Below are 16242 nucleotides of genomic sequence, written 5' to 3'. Positions count from 1 at the left end.
GAGACTTATTAAATTTTTTTTCTGTTAAAGAAATTAACATTAGTCATGTGGAGAAAGAGAAGGCTCTCCATTTCCAGCTCGAGGATTTGCATTCAACAAGGAAGTCAGAGGATATTACAGACCCCATTCCCCCTTTAGCAATGCAGGAAGAATTAAAGCATAACCGTGTATGACATCATTCCAGCTGTACGCTGATGGGCTACAGATCGTTTCATCCATGCTATTTGAAAAACATTCCACTTTCCAGTCATTAGACTTGCTAAATGGATTCACCTGCCATACCCTTGGAATCATTAAAAAAAAAAAAAAAGAAAAAAAATCTCTGGCACACAGAGCTGTGCCTTAGTTTTATTCTTATGGCTCACATACTATTACTTTTACGCTTTAAAAATAACTTAAGATCGTTTTTTCACTTTCTCCATTGGAAAAAAAAAACTACATCTACATTTCCTGCTTTTATTCTTGCTCTAGGGCTATTTCAAAGTTTCTATTAACTACCTTAGCAAACAGATACAACACGACTTCCTAGACAAAACTTGTCATTACCAGGTGCCTTAACATTTTTAAATAACTGCTTGTTAGCCTGTTCCAAAGAAAATAGGATCGGTTTACTCATCCGAAGTCTACTTCTGTTAACTTCCTTAATTATTTGACATGAAGATAGAGATCTGCTATTTAACATTTCTTCCAGTCACAGGAAAATATCACACCATTTGTGCACTCATTATGGCTCTTAACTTCAGACTCATTTAAAAGCTTCAGCTCTACAGGTGGGATTTTCAAAGCTGCCTCTGAGTCATTAATTTCTAATTGGACACCCCAACCCTCTAGGCAAGCTTTGGAAATCTCATCCTAAATAATCAATATTCTACTTCTTAATAACCCGATCTGCAAAAGAGTCAACAGGACAAAACATTTAGCTACTGAAGGGAGACCGCTGCGATCACGGCAGGAGAAAAACAGATTGTAGAACTGCATCTTAGTGGTAGGATTATTTCCTCCTCCCCACAAGGTGGGAAAGGGACCAGACCGGCAAAGAAGGGAGGAGGAAAAGGAATCCTCACCAAAAAACCCAAACAAACAAACAAATCAGGAATGAAGGCTTCATACATCTCATGAAAACAACTGATTCAACAGTGCTATGCCACGCTTGGGTGTACGTTCAGAGTAAGTTAAAAACAATATGATCCAGGTGGCAAAAAAAGCCCCAACGACAGTTAAAAAGGATAAAAAAAGGCTGTATAATGCCACCAAGCAATGTATTTGCTAAAGATAAAAACCAATAATTAGGATATCGTTACAAATTTAACCCCGTGCTTTTGAAATGCTTAAGATGGGGATTTAAAACAGCAAAATAAATATCAGATCCTATTGGGTTAACTAATAATTAAATATGAAATAAGAAGATTTCATTCAGGATGTACATCAGCCCGAGTGATCTAATGAAAATGAGAGCTAATTATATTAAATCTAAGGCAACAGCAGGAAAAAAAAAAATTCAGTGAAACATTTGGGAATATCTCACCAATTCAAGACTGTAAATAATTTGAAACATACTCTCCAATACATCAGAAAGGGGGAGGAGAGAAGGTAATTTAATATAGACTATCCCTACTCTAATTAGCAGGCATTCAAACAACTGAATTTTCTTGGAGGCAAGAAAAAATAACCCTCCCCAAACCCACACACTCAAATTTTTAATTATTATTTTCTCTGAGTTTCCTACATTCTCCAACAGTTAAAGAACTGGGTAATAATTACTCTGTGGAGTCCTTCCAAAATATCCTCAACCACCTTGAAGCGGGAAAAAGGATTCCGTCTGTTTTCACGTACCGTACTTAAAAACACCCAAATCTGTAAGTTCTGCAACCCAGGTAATTTAGTGCGACCAGAGGGACAACAGCTCTTTTTCCCTTTACGGTTCAGCCTGTTTGTTCTACCTGCCAATCTGAGACCCGCCGCAGCTCAGGGCACAAAAGACTGGATCCTTAAAGCACTAATTACACGCTGGTATTTAGGGGCTCCGGGGCACCCCGCGTTTGATGTTCCAGCGGCCAGCGGAGCCTGACGGCGGGAGAGGCACCGCAAAACCCGGCGACAGGCGCGGCCCCAACCCCCGCCCGACCGTGCGACCCCGAGGGCTGCGAGGGGCAAATCTGGGCGTGCAAAGGGATGCACGACCTTTACAGCTGAAGGACATCCAGTCAACAGTTCTTACGTTTTCACACGTGCGACCTGCAGGTTATTCGAAGTGGCGAAACCAAACGCTTCGTCACCGGAGCTCATAACAAGCATCAGAGTGGGTTATGCAGAATTTTAATCAAGAGACTTCCTCCAGTGGTCCCAGGCTTTAAATTTTCCAATATCTCCTTTGCCTCTGCCCTGATTTTTGCACAAGCTACCTGATGATATGAATTACCCATGCAAAACCACAATAATATTTGTCTTCAGCTGTTTTTTCTTCTTAATCAGTCTTTTTTTTTTTACATTAGTTGTATGAAATACAATCCAAATTTTAGTACAGTATTTGTCAAGGAAATTCAAGCTCCCCTACTTTCATAACTTCACAGCTGACTCCTGGTATAATCATGTAAATTAGCTATTTTACATTTAGTCTGACTGGAATTGGTAGTCCGAAATATTTAAAAATATTATGCTACTAATACTGCTCAGTAGCTGCTCTGTAAGTCAGGAGATGATGTCTGGAGAGATGCAGTGTTATAAATTTCAGATATTTCAAAATAATTTAAATAGATTTTTGTATTTTGAGCATAACTAGGAGATGTACTTTTCACTGTTTTGATTTATCAAATCACCATGTATGAATTAAAGGAAATTTTGCATAATGAAGGAGCTCAGGCAGCGTGGACTGAGCAGGTGGAGTTCCTGAGTAAGGTCAGCATCAGGATTTTAATGTGCACAATTCTCTTTGTGGCTTTGCCCAAAGACTTAGTTCAGACTCAATTAATTCTACATTCTCCATATTTCTAGCTGTGGCAACACAGTAATGGTGAGATTGATCATATTGGGACATTCTTTGAATTCCTCCCACTCATCAAATACATTAGAGAAGCTTTTCTTTCCAGTATATCAATAGCTAGTGACTTTCTTGACTTTCTTTAGAGAGGTATTGCTGCCATAATGCATATAAAACCCCAGAGCTGCATCTAAGACCAGCAATTGGTTTTTAATAATCCCTGGTGTTGATACTGGGATATCAAAATCAATTTTGCAGACTAGTTACACACATAGTTGGGATCCCAAATTTCATTCAAAGGGACTAACACTGGGGCTTTCAAAAGGTGAGCAATGCTGGATACCATCTGACCAGCAATTTGTCTTTCCTATTTTGATGCTACAGTTTTGAATTGTAAGCAAAAAAAGGGAAGTGGTGTCTGCAGCAACCCTGACCAGAGGCTCACCACACCTGAAGAGTTAGTGACCCACCTACCAAGTTAACCTGTGCACTCTGGGGTCTGTGCTGTGCTGCCTGCACAGCCTGGCCTTCAGGCCTCTGATGTGATGTCCTGTGCATATCCTCTGGGCAAACTTTAGGTAAACTTAGCCCTAACTGGAACAGAGGAGCCTGTGGGCAGCTCTCACTTGGTACCAGTGATTATGTCACTTGTTTGGCCTTGCCTTCATCTAACAAGTGCAGCAGCAAGTTCTCATGGGAACACCCTTTCTCGTTTGACAGCAGGAATGATGAATAGAGTTGTTTTCTTCTTAGAAAGTGCTACAATAGCTTGAGTGACCAAAACAGGGCAATGCTTTCCACAGACAGGCCCACACGTGCAACAGTATTTTAGGTCAATTCACCCCAGTGTGAAATATTACACCACGTGGGAAGCAGCCATACTTAACTCACCCATAAACTGAGCAGCCAAACAGACTGGGTTGCAACTACAAAATTCAGGTGATGGTGGTCTATTGCAAATTATGCCAACACACTGTGTATGCACACCTGTACACAGTGCACACAAGCTGCTCTGTGTCCTGGGCATTCCCAAGCTGCAAAGGAAATTGCTTTACTCAGTCATTCATAAAACATGCTGCTCTAGAGGTAACTAACCCACCACTTGATTCCTCATATAAAAGTGGGCGTAGCCACTGGAAAGATAATGCCACTTTCCCAAGCTAAGACAGTAGAAATCCTTCACAACTGCACATATTGCATTCTGGATTAGGAAATCCTTCGTGTTTTACACATCATTCTTAGTGGTTGGGACAGGAGGGGAGGGACAGAAGAGACACAATGTTGTGCATCAGTGATAACACAGACAAAGCCTTGACACCTCTTCTGCTGCAGCTGATGTTCATACATAAAGGTAAGAGGACTCTTGAAGAACAGAGTCCCCAGAAAAGCAAGTATCTGCTTTTTTGTCCCAACTCATTTCCCCCCCACATGGTGCTGAATCACCCCAAGCAGTTCCTTTGTGAAGATGCACAATTTTCCACAGAGATAAACAGGCAATTGAAATGTAAAAGCCCATGACCGTTCACTTTTTATATACAAAATGCTGTAATCTTGTAATCAATATGCTATTTAACACAAAGCCAGCGCTGCCCCTGGAGGAGGGGAGCTGTGCTGTGAATACTTAGTTCGGGTGATAAGGTTTGATGCTGTCTTTCTGCTTCGTGGAAATAAGCAGGACCTTAACACCACAGCTCAACAATGCTATCTGATGGTCACAGCGCCTCGGATTCCTCAAAAACAACTACGGAACAGAGCGGTAAGGCAGCCCTGGAAAACAAGGCATAGGCGTTCCTGAGGGGTCAGGCCAACATCACAGAGCTGAGAGGGAATTCACTGCACTTACCACGGCACTGACGGATTTTTGAAAAGTCGTGGCCAGCTGGCTGAGGAACTAAATAATAACAAAAAAAACCAAAACAAAACAAACCCCACAGAATAGTTTGGCAGAACTAGAAAGACAGGTGTGCTCCTAATGATTCCTATTATGAACGTGTTGTTATGTAGGAACAACATTTATGGATTTTCAAGCTTTAAAAGAACTCAGAGAAGAGGCAGAACAGCCCCTACTGAATACTGTTGTTTTACAGAGACTGTTTCAAACACAGCAAAATTACCAATCTATTCTTTTAATCAGATAACGTTCTACTAGCAAATGTAACTTTCCTTTTTTAAGTGAAGCATCTGATACTACCATTCTTTTTGCATTTAATTAGACAATAAGGAATTAAAAGCCAGCGAGATAAAACTAGAAACAGTCAAAATAACTTGAAATCATTCAACAATTTCTAGACGTGTATTTAAGCAAGCTGCTGCCTTGTCCTTTCTACTGATGACCACTGGTGGAGACAGAGCAGTGAATTACACAGATAAGAGCTGTACAATAACTGACTTGAAGCAGGCTATTACATACAGAAATTGTCTCATGTGGAATAGGAGGGTTGTTATCTTGCTTTTAGTTAGCATTTTCATTTGTAATTAGGAAAACAGTGTGAAAAAACATACTCTTGATATTTACACCGGATAGCAACTTGAGATAAATGGCATAAATGCATGAGATTACAAACTTTGCAAGTATTTCTAATTTACCTAGTTTCTTCAAAGTTAATACGTGGCAAATATAAATCAAATCACAGAGAGAAGAAGCAAACAGGCAACACAGAAAGCAAACTATCAAAGAAAAGCATTTCCTTGTGAGCTCTTCCAAGTCCTATTAAGCAGAGTTCAAGTACTTTCTTGGTGTTTGCCACCTTACCCTCTGCTGAAAGCTGCAGTAGCAAATCCAGGTAATGTGTCCATTCTTCAGTTTCCAGTTCAGAGCCAGGCACATTATAATGTAAACCACTATTGATTTCAGTTCATTTTAATACCCTGGACTATGAACTGTGGTGGTGGAGGGCTCCAATTCATAATCCCTGTCAGATTCAGCTGCCACAGCTAAATCCACAGTGGTTGTGAATACAAGACCTTAGAAATCATTTCAAAGTGAAATATGATCCAAATAGGCAAGTACAGTTTGAGGATATATGCACTGAGTCACGAGGTAAATTATCAACTAGCTCTTCTTCTAAGATGGACAGAGACAGTTTAATGGAATGGATGCCATGAACCAGGAGCTCAGACACACCTTGTTATGAAACCACTGCCTGAGGGGCAGAGGCAAAATGAAGCCCATATTCTCCTTTCATATTCTGGACACTTTGTCCTGACCTCTGCATTACAACACAGCAGCCCCTCAGAGAACTAATTCTCCCCACGTCTCTTCCCTCACCCTCAAAAGTATCTCCCTAAATGAAGTGAGCCCAACCACTTCATTAAACCAGGCCTCCAGCAGACGTGCTGCACTCTCTGGCTGGGCAAGATCACCACAAGTAACACTGCCAAAAAGCCTGTGACATGCCAGCGTTGCACACACTCGTTGGGGGTTCCTTGACATTTTTCCTTGTTGTGTTTTTGCTTCCTGAGCCCACGTCTCTTCAGACCATGACCTTCTGTATACACCCACCCTCCAAACTATGACGGTTCAGTTCCTCGGCTGAGGCCAAGGATTTAAACCTGTAGAAGCCTTCTTATGGATGAAATTAATAATGTCACAGGCATATTCTGTCTTTCCACGGACAAAACTCCACAGCCAAGATATCTAGCCCAGTGGTCTCTATCTAACTACTGATGCCTTCAATACAAGATTAACTCTACCTCAAGTCACTAGAAGAATAACTAGGTGTCAAGAAAAAAAAGAATAAGAACATCAGATTAACTATGAAAAAAAGTTGCTTTTATACATAAAATAAAGGTGCCACATCTTGGATGTTTTAGTTTTCTAAAGGATTGGGCAGAAGCCTCTAACAAACAGTCCATAGGTAAAGTTCTGCCTGACAGGAAAAGTTGACGATTTAGTAGCAAGGTGATGGTTTTCCATCAGCAAGTCATACTATTATTACTACCTCCAACAGTAACAGCAGTCAGGCCTACTGGCATCCAGAAATACTTCTCCAGCATTACATGACTCACTGGAAACGGACTGAATTTCTCCCCCACACCTCGAAAACTTCTGTAATTTAAGATAACAAATCAAGACCAAAACAATCCAAATGAGACAGTTGACAGCCGTAACCCCACTTCTGCTTGCATTTACTTTTGTAACACGTTACAGTCTGAACTTTGGCAGGCAAGTAACTGCTGTCACGTAGACAGAAATACCTGTAAGAAATAACTATGTCCAAGCACTTTCTGCATGTCATTATAATGTGTATAAGTTGGGAGAATGCAAGCTGTGGCTCACATATACATAGAGGAATCCCCGGGACCCGCCCAATTCATAGCCCTGGGGAACTTGGCGGTTCACAGGGGCAATATCAGAAGATGAGATATTTACAGTGACAAACTGGCACCACTGAGGCAAATACTAATGAAGCAATGTCAGAACAGAGCCCACCGGGCTCAGGATCTTCTACAGGTATTTTAAGAGAAACCTATGATCTCTGGTATCAAAAGCCACAGGAAGATCAGTCAGAATTAAAATTGACAATGTGCCAGAATCCACCTACTATGAAACAGAAGGTCACTACAAATCCTCATTAAAGCTGTCTCTCTGCTTTGGCCTGATTGAAATTTTTCAAAGAGTTTATTATTACCATGAAGGTAAGGGCTGCAGTTGCCCTGCCACAACCTTTTTCCAGGACCTTTGCTAGAAAGGAAGATTTGAAACAAGGTGGAAATCTGAGAAATTGCCTGCAGACAGCAAAAGGCTGCTTAATCAACTGCTCCAATCTCCAGCAAAGAAAAAATTCTTCAAGATGCCAAAGAGGTGTTAATGATAGATATTATAAAAGGGAACTGCTACAGTATATCTTTCAAGGACTGCTAAAAAAGCCTTGCTGGCAAAAGATCAAGAAAACAGCTTGCAAGTGCAAGACCATATCTATAATAAAAGTACAATGTGACAGGTTTAAAATCCATAAGCTATGCTGAAGTACATAGTTCAGAATCCCAATGACCCAGCTAAAACTGAAGTTGTTGAATGCCTTGGTATTTAACCACCACAGAAAAAGACCCCAAAGCCTTCTCTCATCTTCTCTCCTCTCTCCAGTAGACCTTATGCCAGGAAGTGCAGCAGCCCAGATTGCTTCCATGTAAGCAGCTGGTTTTCCACCACCATGCTTTGAAAACTTCAGCAGGTGTTAATCATGAAGAATACTCAGACATAACAGAACAGCAGCACTGAACAACACAAAATAAAGCCTCCAAGCCCACCACAGATGCTTGAAACAATGGGACAAGTTAAGCAGCTGGCTGTGTAGAGGGCAATGCTGATCTCACATGAGCTTCCCTGGACTTTGAGGCAGTGTTTTAACAGGCAAAGTGGCCATCCATTCACAGAAGTACAGTGAGGTCCTCTTAGCTTGGTTCCTCTGTCTCTTCAATTACTGTGCTTTGGTTCCTTTTGCTCACCATATTTGTTGCAGTTCTCCCTGTCCCATGCACATCTACTCAATAAAGTAGCCATCTTTCTAGGTCAGAAACCAAGAAGAAAATCTGGGAGCATTAGTTGATTGCTCCTTCAGGACCAGTAGACTGTCACTGTACCACCAAACCCTAGCCAAACCACAAAATCTCCAACAATCCAAACCTCTCCCCCCAAACCCCCAAGGATGACAAAGGAGCAACACTTCAGTGCTAACTTAACTTAACTTTTGTTAAGTCTGAGGAGGATCAGCATTTGCTCATGTCTTTGGCAATCTCACTTCTTTGGAATGTTATGAGTATTTTGTGCTCAACAAGCATTTCAATCGGTGAGACCAAGGTTAGACCAGTTTTGATCCTGCTAAACATTTTCTTTCAGAAATGGCAATCATACCATTATCAAACATTTGGAATAACACAAAGTGACCGAGTCCTGAGGAATGAACTGGTGACAGGACTCTGAACTCTTGAAAGGAGAAATAGTGGTGGCTGTAAGGGGTGGTATGACAATGAATGACATTAAAGGAACAAGCAGATGCCAGAAGAGTTGGAGTGAAGGGAAGGAGATGCATTAGTGCCTCATGCATAGACAAAGTTCAGCAATCATGGAATTCACTAAGAAAAATGGTTGAGTTCTTCATAATGCCACCTGTGAGATGATTAGTGAATGGACAACAAGGGAATCAACAGCAGAATAGGTCATCAGTGACACTTGAAGAGGATATGTGGAAAAGCAAGTAACAGCTGAAAAAACCCGCCCACATCTCAGTTCTTGTATATATAATGGCCAGTCTTCGCAAGCGAAGATTTGGGAAAGGTCATTAACCCTTCGAGCCTGCGCAGTGGATTTTTTAGGTGAGACACAGCGTGCGCTGAACTGAGCCCACCCTTTAATCCTGAGGTTCATCTGCCGGGGCCAAGCAAACTTGGACAGTGGCAGTGAGGTCCCCAGGACGTAGGTTTGTTTAGAGTGACCTTCTCTTAGATGGATTGCCTTACAGGGCTAACGAGCTCCATCTGCCCAGGGGGCCGGGAATCGAACCCGGGTCGCAGCGGTGAGAGTCCTGCACCCTAACCACTAGACCACCAGAGGCCCCAATTCTTGTATATCTCCAATATTAAAACAAATAGATAAATTCTGGGTTAAATCTGTGACCTAACAGACCATCCTCTTTACAACAGCAACTGGTGCCAAAACTCCAGACAGCATCTAAAAAAAAAATCCCATAACAGAAAGCTGTGATTTCCAGAAACACTTGCTTTTTGTCTTCAGCTTATGCCCTTCTGTAACTTTGTAGGCACACACATCACCTTGGTCCCAATCCCAGATAATGGCATTACTGATACAAAACATCCACTTCTTTCTCTCTCTCCTGAAACCTCCACCAAGCTTTGATTTATCTTTACAGCAGGGAGAAGAAGCAGCTGTTTGGCTGCTACATTAAAAAGTCTTTTTCTGTGCAAAATTTAAAACATCCTGCATCTACCTCACTTGTATCAATACCGTGGCCATTTCAGCTAAAGAGATGATAAAAAGTATCAGGTTATATCGTTCCGAGTAAGCAGTGAGGTCAGAATTGGAATATATTTTATACCAATTCTGTCTTTGCCTTATACAGATGTAAAGAAATAGAGATTTCTTTATTTTGTCCAAAACAAAACAAAGATCAGTATCATTCTTTACAATACCACCTGTTTGTCCTCCAATAGCTGCTTATTTATTTCATATTCACTATAAACAATGACCAGGGTTCTCCACTTGAGCTCATTCCTCTCTTATTGTGAAACCAGTGCTGTACTACTTGGATGGCACAAAACTATTTTCACATTTGGGCTCCTGCAGGTGATAATCCAATACTACACTATAATAAATGCATTAGTAAAAAACTTTAAATGCTTTCTTATAGCCTGGCTTCCCTCAGACCTGAGCCAAGCAAAATACAGCAGTGAATTGCATGTGTGCTGAGCACAGTGACGAAAGGTGTGACTGGCACACAAATCACACAGTAGGCATGCTGTGAGCTCATTTTTTTCTGAAATGGAGATGTAGTTCCCTGGTCTGGCATCTAGAAATGTGAAACTTTGCAACAGAGTTATAAAATCCATCACAGCTCTCACACAGAGCCAGGTCTATATTTCAGTTCTGCCTGTCTGGACATGAGGAATATATGGATACCACAAATCTAGCTAAGGGAAAAAAAAAAAAATCAAACAGATGGGTATCTTCAAATTCTCACCATGAGAAGAATATAAAGTATGTAAAATGCAGTTCCTCTGCCTGTGTTTTCAGTTCAATTACTCTGTGCTTGACTACAGGTTATCATGATAAATGATATTTTGTTTTGAATTCATTCATTCACTAGGAGTTTTTGGAAAAAGGAAAGTCTGAAGTCTTTGTGTGATAATGCTCAAAGTTCCTTAAAGTTTTATCTACTTGCTGAAGCTCAGCACTTATATAATGAAAAACACAGGAGGACACAGAACTACCTAATTCCACAGCTTTGTCCCAAGGAATAAATCTGCTGGAACCCTGCAGTTTTGCAATACATGATGCTCTTAAAGCATGATCTATTGTTCAGATGTCCACATACAAATCAGCTGCTAGTGCCTGATATTGTTTCACCTAAGAATTATGTCTGAAACTTTTCTAGGAATATGGTTCCCATAATTACCCTCTCGCATGCATGCAGGAATTCTCACAAAATAATCAGTAGATTAGCAATACATGTGGGTACAAAACATATTTCACATCTCCACATTTTCAAGCAGCGAGAAAAGCTCAGGGTTCCCACCTGTTCTCACAGCAGTAGGAGGCTGGGCCCTGGTTGTCTGAGTCGTTATGTGGGGCTCCAGATGCAAAACATCATCTCCTTACTCAACAGACAGGCATTCCACCACCCCCAGCTCAACTTCCCCCTTGGACACAGATAACTGGGCATGGTGGCAGTTCTGGGAGTGAATGGAGCAGGAACATGACCTGTCAACAGGAGTGGGATAAGTGAGTGGAGATCAACCTTCCAGCACCTGGCTGCTCCTTTGTGGAGAGGATTAAACGGATTAGCAATCTGGGGACAGAGTTTTCTCCAAGTCAGCCTCCAATGGACCAATAGCACCATGATCCCACTTTGAACCAAGAGCTTCTTGCACAGATCAAACAAGAAAAAGAAACAAATACAGAAGAGTAGGAGCTAAGAGTCACCATAAACCTCCTCATTTCTGACCCAAATAGAAGGCAAGCTATAACCTTGTCCTTGCCAACAACATGTATTTACAAGTTGGTCCATGGAGGAAAACATTTCACCTTCTCCTTCAAAAAACTCCTTGTTTGGGAGATGAGAAGCAAAGATATTAAATATATCATTGATTATGCATTCAGGTGCCTGGACTAGGAGACAGTGCAAGAAAGCACTTGGATAGAATCACAGAATCATTAAGGTTGGAAAAGACCTTTAAGACCATCAAGTCTAACCATCAACCCAGCACCACCACCATGCTTACCACTAAATCATGTCCTCAAGTGGCATATCCACCTGATTTTTGGACATCTTCAGGGATGGTGACTCCACCACTTCCCTGGGAAGTCTGTTCCAGAGTTCTACATCCCTTTCTGTGAAGAAAGTTTTCCTAATATCCAAAATAAACCTCCTCTGGTGCAACTTGAGGCCATTTCCTCTCGTCCTGTCACTTTTTACCTGTGAGGAGAGACCAACCCCCACCTCACTACAACCTCCTTTCAGGTAGTTGTAGAGAATGACAAGGTCTCCCCTCAGCCTCCTCTTCTTCAGGCTAAACACCCCCCATCTTCATAAAACAAAATAGGTAACAGTGAGAAAAAATCCATTCTGGTAGAGGTTGGTTTCATTCTTGTATGAATATATTTATGTTCTGATAAACAAGAAAAAGAAGATTTAGTCACATTGTTCATAGGCAGAATATATCTTCATTTCTCCATAAACCACAAGCCAAATGAGAGCAAAGACACTGCTTGCCTGGAAGCTGACCAAAGACATTTTTCCTGAAGTAGCAAAGTACATCAATAATATTCCTCCAAGTCTTTTATTTCTCACTTGGTAGTAATTACTTTACTTACTCCACATCACTATTTCACCTTTGTAAAGATGCATGCAGACCCAAAATAAGCTCCTACACAAACAGCAGCATCACTGAGAACAAGAGCATGTGCCTCACCTGTTCATCACAACCAAGAGGAATTGTTTGGTCTGACCCCATCACCAGAAGCACAGGGCAAATACCAGAATACCCTCATTGAGGAAGAAAAAGACACTTCTCCAAGAGAAACTACTACAGCACTGATGTTATACAGCAAACAGCAGAAACATTTTGCTACAACATTAAAAAAAATGCTATTAGAAGTGCCTGGGGCTGTGTGAAAGAAATGCTCGAGCATAAATCCTTGAAATGAATAAAGGAGCAAAGGAATTTTCATAATGGACAAAACCAGTTCCATACTTTCCCTCCTACAACATACAGTATCAGATATCACAAGTGAATATGTAAAACACCCCGGCCTGGGTAATTAAATGGCAGCCTAACTACAGTGAAAATCTCACTGTAATTTCAGTGTTAAATGGCTGGTTTTTATTTAAAGCACAAGAGTTTCTCTTTTACCTTTAAAACTCTGAGACGTGCCTGGGCGGGTTCTTCTGCACTCCACAAATGAAAAGGGAGGCCTGTATCAGTTAAAAAAATAAAGCTCAGAGAGAAAACTAGTACATATATTAGAATAAAAGAGCTGATAAAGAGTATTCTGCCTCAAAGTTCATGCCAAGCAAAAGCAAGAACCACATGATGTTGACAACAGGTACTTTCAACCTCAGGTCAAGGATAGTTGCTGTATGCTCTGTCAATACACTGTTAACCATGATTGATTTGGTCCAGTGACAGATAATCCATTATGCACTCATACTTCAACCCCACTAAATCAAAGATAGTTTGTCTAGCAGAACAAAATGACCCAATATAGGAGAAGGCACAAAGACAAAGCAGTAGTTTTCACCCAACATCCTTCTATAACAGAAGGAAACCAACATATAGCAAAAGGCTTAGCAAAGTGCAAATATGTGTCTGGAGGATGTAGGGGAGGAAAAGGAGAATACTGTAATTAAAAATATATACTGATGAAAGAGAAGCTGTAGAAGTCCTAGTGAAATGTCAGAAAGAGTTGCAAATAGCCTAAATGTAAAGAACAAAGTAGGGAAAGTAAGCTTGCCCTCAGAGTCAAGCTGTGTGGATATATTTATATAAACCCTTGGGGCAGGGGAACAGAACCAGGCTCACAGTTTGTCATTACCTTCAGTATGAGAGGGGAAAAAATAAATTTGATTCTTTACAAGTATCAATCAGCATAGTTTTTTCTATTATTGCCTGGCACAGACTTGCAGTTTCCACCGTATTCTCCCTCCTGCTCTTTCCTCATTTGATGTGGGTGGGTATCTGCCTATAGACAAGGTGTCTGGAGACAACATCTTCCTACATATATTCCAACACTGATATCCTAGAGCTAATGCCAGCACAATCCACCAGTCTATATGTAAATGGAGTGCATTCAACCTCTTTCATTATTCACTCTTAATATCCTGATGTTTGCAGTATCACTAGCCTGTACTAACAATAGACAACACATTTCTGTGGAACAAATGATCTCTGTTACTCTGTCACCCAGATACCCTTTGTTGGTCACAGGGACTGAAAAGAAATGGATTGATCAAATATAAAGAATTAGCAGAGGGTGTAAGTAAACTGAGAAGTAGAAGACGGGTGCTCTGTGTATGTACAGAACTTGAAGCTGAACATGAAATGCTGAGTGACATCCCTGCTCTACAACCATCCATTTTTGTATGGATTATGAAACAGCAGCTTGTTGTCCCGAGTTGGATAAAAGCGTGACAGGCAAAACCCCAAAGGACTGTAAAAGTGTGACAGGCAAAACCCCAAAGGACTGTAAAGACACAGCACGGCTCCAGAGCAGAAGTGTTGTGTAGACTCTCCACCCAGTTCTGCCAGTCCAGGACTAGAGGGATGTGCTGCTGTTGGCCAGCTCCTGAGCTGAACTGTCCTTTGCACACCAACCAACACCTTTCACAGCTGCACAAAGCCATTTCTGGCTGCACTGAAGCACTTGATTGCTAAGCAGGGGTGTGAAGGGTTATGAAATAAAATCTCCCCCTCAGGCCTTTTCTTTTAGAAGTCTACATGGCACGGCCCAAAACTAATTTTCTCACCTAACCACGTCTAGTGAAAATAGCTCAGCCATATGCAGAAGCTGTGGGATATTTGACACGGACAAAAAGCCTTGAAGAACAGCAAAATATTCACCTGGAGATAGTGTTCGTGCCCCTCACCATTTAATATGGGACAGAAATAAGTGGGTCACCCAGCACCACAGAGTAAATAAATATTTTACATTCTACTGGGCGAGTACAGTATATATTTTGAACACAAAGTCATTTTACCAAAGCCAAGTAGCCTGCAGATACTTTGGTTTTCCCTCAGTTTTATTATTTCCTTCCTTTAGATTACACAGACATAGTTTTTGTTTTGTTTTGTTTTTTTTTTAATTAAAGTAAGTATACTGCAGCTGTGTGTAATTTTTCTCCTCAAGCTTTGCAAAGTGTTGTCAAAGCAAAGGAGGAAAAAAGCCCACCACAGTAGTGATGGTGACCTATTTCACTTCTGTGCAGCCAGCAGAATCAAATTTACTTCAGCTTTAAATGCATTGCCAATCTGAAAAATTTAACACAAGCTTTTTTCCTTCTATTAATAGAGGCCATTTATAAGTAACATTTACAGATTCCTTCCAGCCTTTACAGCATCTCCAATATGCAAACCCTGATATTCTTGTAAAGGCTGAACTACAGAAGGCCTCTTAAGAAATGCATATGGATCAGACCTTCAGCTCCTATGAACCTACATACCTTCAGGCTTTTAAGGAAACCATTTCAACTTAACCTGGCTGAAGAGCTGGCCCACAGCTTTAAAATGTATCTATTTTCATACTCTGACTGACAGTGCATACCAACTAATCTAAGTATTTATCCCATTTTATGCATCACTGAATTAAACTTAATAATACCTAGGTGAGAGAGGAAAGAATTATCTTCAATCAATAGACAAAGTGCAAGGGAACTATGTGTTTGCTCCAGGTTACACAAGAAGTCGGGACCAGGGCAGAAATTGTCATTTCCTGACAATTTTCCTGTATCTGACCAGGAAGCCATGCTGTCCTCTACTTAAAGATAAATCACATCTAAATTTTGGCCATAGAGGGGACACATGTTCAGCTGGTACAAGTAAGTGCAGCTATTTTGCTGTCAGCACAGTTATGCTCCATTTCAGTAGCTGATCTTTTCCACAGTTTATGTACATGAAAACTGACTACACACATGAGAAATGTAAAGCTTAAACAAATGCAAGATATGTTCATACAGTCAATCTCAAATTTATCTCATTACCACTGAAGCTTCCCCCTAAAAAGAAAAAATGCTTAAATTCAAACAATTTAATGGCACAAGCTAATTAAAATAGTTGTTCTTAAATCAGACTGTCTCCCCTCAAGCAGTTAAATTAGGGTTATGAAAAGAACATCAGGTGATGGACTTGTTTCTTATTACCATAAGAAGAGTGACTTCCTTGGCTGGATGATTTTTAAAGAAATCACGTGGTGGTGATATGATTTCCCCACGGTTAATAACTTTGGTGTGCCCAAGGGGCAAAGAGAGAGAAGAAAGGTCTCATCACACAGAATAAAGAGCAATTTGAGAATGATACCTACTGTCAGCTTTAGC

Source organism: Lepidothrix coronata, unplaced genomic scaffold (assembly GCF_001604755.1).
Source record: "Lepidothrix coronata isolate B3197 unplaced genomic scaffold, Lepidothrix_coronata-1.0 Scaffold133, whole genome shotgun sequence".
Classification (NCBI taxonomy): Eukaryota; Metazoa; Chordata; class Aves; order Passeriformes; family Pipridae; genus Lepidothrix; species Lepidothrix coronata.
Note: the sequence above shows the minus strand (reverse complement) of the source record.